The sequence below is a fragment of the Triticum dicoccoides genome, chromosome 5B, assembly GCF_002162155.2.
Source record: "Triticum dicoccoides isolate Atlit2015 ecotype Zavitan chromosome 5B, WEW_v2.0, whole genome shotgun sequence".
NCBI classification, from domain to species: domain Eukaryota; kingdom Viridiplantae; phylum Streptophyta; class Magnoliopsida; order Poales; family Poaceae; genus Triticum; species Triticum dicoccoides.
Genome location: NC_041389.1, coordinates 561334239 through 561338614, shown reverse-complemented (window position 1 = coordinate 561338614; position 4376 = coordinate 561334239).

The window sequence follows — 4376 nt, the reverse complement described above, 5'->3', positions numbered from 1 at the left end:
ACCAGATTGCAATACCTTATGAGTGGTTCTATCTCCCGCGTGATGTCCTCCATAAGCTTCAGAGTGACATTTCTGTAGGATTTGTTCCTGTTCATTCTCAGGTACATAGCGTCTAATAATACCATCAACTCCTTCTTTATAAAGGTGTGGGTCATCCCAAAAGTAATGTCTTAAATCATAGAATATTTTTTTCTTTTGTTGGTATGTGAAGCTAGGTGGCATGTATTTAGCAACAATATAATTAGCATACTCAGCATACCAAGGTGTACTATTAGAAACATTAATTGAAGCCAATTGTTCATCAGGAAAGCTATCATTAGTAGGTTCTGGTTCATCAATAATATTTTCAAGCCTTGATAAGTTATCAGCTACGGGGTTCTCTACTCCTTTCCTATCAGTCATATGCAAATCAAATCCTTGTAGCAGCAGAACTCATCTAATGAGCCTAGGTTTAGCATCTTTATTTTCCATAATATATTTTATAGCATCATGATCGGTGCGAACAATCACTTTACAATCAACAATGTAAGATCTGAATTTATCACAAGCAAACACCACTCCTAAGAATTCTTTTTCAGTAATAGCATAATTTCGTTGAGCACTGTCTAGAGTTTTACTAGCATAATGAATAACATTCAGTTTCTTATCAACTCTTTGTCCTAGAACAACACCAATAACATAATCACTAGCATCACACATAATCTCAAAAGGCAAGTTCCAATCAGGTGGTTGAACAACACGTGCAGTAATTAAGGCTTTCTTTACTGTTTCAAAGGCTTCCAAGCAATCCTCATCAAATAGAAAGGGAATATCCTTTTGCAAAAGATTCGTAATAGGCCTAGAAATTTTAGAAAAGTCTTTGATAAACCTTCTATAGAAACTAGCATGACCAAGGAAACTACGAATACCTTTGATATCTTTAGGACATGGCATTTTCTCAATTGCATCAACCTTGGTCTGGTCCACTTCAATGCCTCTTTCAGAAATATTATGGCCCAAAACAATACCTTCGTTAACCATAAAGTGGCACTTATCCCAATTCAAGACAAGATTTGTTTTTTCACATCTTTGCAAAACTCGATCAAGATTGCTTAAACAATCATCAAAAGACTTCCCATAAACGGAAAACTCATCCATGAAAACCTCAACAATCTTTTCACAAAAATCAGAGAATATAGCAGTCATACATCTTTGAAAGGTAGTAGGTGCATTACAGAAACCAAAAGGCATACATCTATAAGCATAAGTTCTAGAAGGACAACTAAAAGTGGTCTTTTCTTGATCAGGTTGTGAAACAAGTATTTGTGAAAAACCAGAATATCCATCAAGGAAGCAAAAAATGTGTTTGCTTAGATAATCTTTCTAACATTTGATCAATAATAAGAAGAGTGTAATGATCTTTTCTAGTTGCTTTGTCTAATTTTCTATAATAAATTACCACCCTATAGCATGTGACAATTCTTTGTGGAATAAGCTCATTCTTATCATTAGGAACAACTGTAATACCTCCCTTCTTAGGGACACAATGAACAAGACTTACCTATCTACTATCAGCTATAGGATAGATTATACCTACTTCCACAAGTTTCAATATTTCCGGTCTTACCACTTCTTTCATCCTCGGTTTAACCGATGTTGGTGATCAACAACGGGTTTAGCATCATGTTCCATATTAATATTGTGCTGACATAGAGTGGGACTAATGCCTTTAAGATCAGCAAGAGTATATCCAATAGCAGCTTTGTGCTTCCTTAGAACTTTCAGTAATCTTTCTTCTTCATAATATGATAGGTTAGCACTAATAATAACAGGTATATCTTTTTCTCATCAAGATAAGCATATTTCAAAGTGTTTGGCAATTGTTTTAATTCAAATACAGGATCTCCTTTAGGTGGAGGAGGACCTCCTAGAGTTTCGATGGGCAAATTGTGTTTAAGCAGAGGTTGTTATTCGAAAAAGATTCTGTCTATTTCATTTCTTTCACGCATATGCAAATCATTTTCATGGTCTAGCAAATATTGTTCTAAAGGAGCAGTGGGTGGTACAACAATAGAAACAAGACCAATAATTTCATCCTTACTAGGCAAATCTTTTTTAAGAGGTTGCCTACTAAACTTGGAAAAAATAAATTCATGAGATTCATGACCAAAGCTAATACCGGCAGTTTATTTCTCACAATTTATTCTGGCATTGGTGGTGTTCAAGAAAGGTCTACCAAAGATAATGGGACAAAAGTCATCTTGTGGGGAACCAAGAACAAGAAAATCTGTAGGGTATTTTATTTTTTCACACAAGACTTCAACATCTCTAAGAATCCCAATTGGTGATATAGTACCTCTATTGGCAAGTTTAATAGTGACATCTTTATCTTCTACTTCAGTAGGTGCTATTTCATTCTTAATTTCTTCATATAAGAAAAAAGAATAGCACTCACACTAGCACCTAGGTCACATAACCCATGATAACAGTGATCTCCTTGATGTCTACTACACAACCTTCTTCTTGTAGACGTCGTTGGGCCTGCAAGTGCAGAGGTTTGTAGGACAGTAGCAAATTTCCCTCAAGTGGATGACCTAAGGTTTATCAATCCGTGGGAGGCGTAGGATGAAGATGGTCTCTCTCAAACAACCCTGCAACCAAATAACAAAGAGTCTCTTGTGTCCCCAACACACCCAATACAATGGTAAATTGTATAGGTGAACTAGTTCGGTGAAGAGATGGTGATACAAGTGCAATATGGATGGTAGATATATGTTTTTTGTAATCTGAACATATAAAAACAGCAAGGTAACTAATGATAAAAGTGAGCTTAAACGGTATTGCAATGGTAGGAAACAAGGCCTAAGGTTCATACTTTCACTAGTGCAAGTTCTCTCAACAATAATAACATAACCGGATTCTATAACTATCCCTCAACATGCAACAAAGAGTCACTCCAAAGCCACTAATAGCGGAGAACAAACGAAGAGATTATGGTAGGGTACGAAACCACCTCAAAGTTATTCTTTCTGCTCAATCTATTCAAGATTTCATACTAGAATAACACCTTAAGACACAAATCAACCAAAACCCTAATGTCACCTAGATACTCCATTGTCACCTCAAGTATCCGTGGGCATGATTATACGGTATGCATCACACAATATCAGATTCATCTATTCAACCAACACAAAGTACTTCAAAGAGTGCCCCAAAGTTTCTACCGGAGAATCAAGACGAAAACGTGTGCCAACCCCTATGCATAGGTTCATGGGCGGAACCCGCAAGTTAATCACCAAAACATACATCAAGTGGATCACGTGAATATCCCATTGTCACCACAGCTAACCACGGAAGACATACATCAAGTGTTCTCAAATTCTTAAAGACTCAATCCGATAAGATAACATCAAAGTGAAAACTCAATCCATTATAAGATAACTTCCGTTTGGACTCCGTTTGATATTCCTTTTCTTCGAAACACTGAAATAGGCAAGAAAACAGCAATATGGCCCGGGCCTCTGGTTAATAGATTAGTCCCAAAAGTAATATAAAAGTGTATAATAAAGCCCGTAATCATTCAAAACAGATAATAAAATAGCATGAATGCTTTATAAATTATAGATACGTTGGAGATGTATCACTCCTATCATAACTGAGACAACATGCATGCGAACAACTGGTCTATGTTTATACTTTTTATTCGGTTTGGCAATTCTAGAAGCTTCATTACAGAAGTAAATAACATGCCCATCAATATTATCGACCAAGAGATCTTTAATCATAGCAACACTAGGTTCAACTCCAATTTGTTCACCTCGTTTGGGTGTTCTAACATAACTTTTGTTAACCACAGTTGAAGCTTTAGCATGTTCCTTCATCCTAACAGGAAAATGTGGTTTTTCAATATAAGCTGTGGGAACAACTGGATCAAGATTTTAAATGATAGTTTCTTCTTTAGCTTTTACCGGTTCTTTAACTTCTGCTTTAGTACGTGTGATATTTAAACCACTTCTCCTTAGGGAGGTTAATGTGAGTAGCCAAATGTTCGGAAAAGGAAGCTTAGATATTTAGTGCTAAACTTTTCAAAATCATCGGTATTCATAAAAGATTTGACACAATCAAACTTAGGTTCAATACCTGACTCTTTACCTTCGTCGAGTTCAAAGTCTTCAGAGTTGCATTTAATTCTTTCTAAAAGATCCCACCAGAATTCAATAGTCTTCTTCATAAAACAACCAGTACAAGAAATATCGAACATTGATTGATCATTACGAGAAAGCCGAGTATAAAAATTCTGAATAATAATTTCTCTTGAGAGCTCGTGATTGGCGCATGAATATAACATTGACTTAAGCCTCTCCGAAGCTAGAGTGATACTTTCTCCTTCAAGAGGC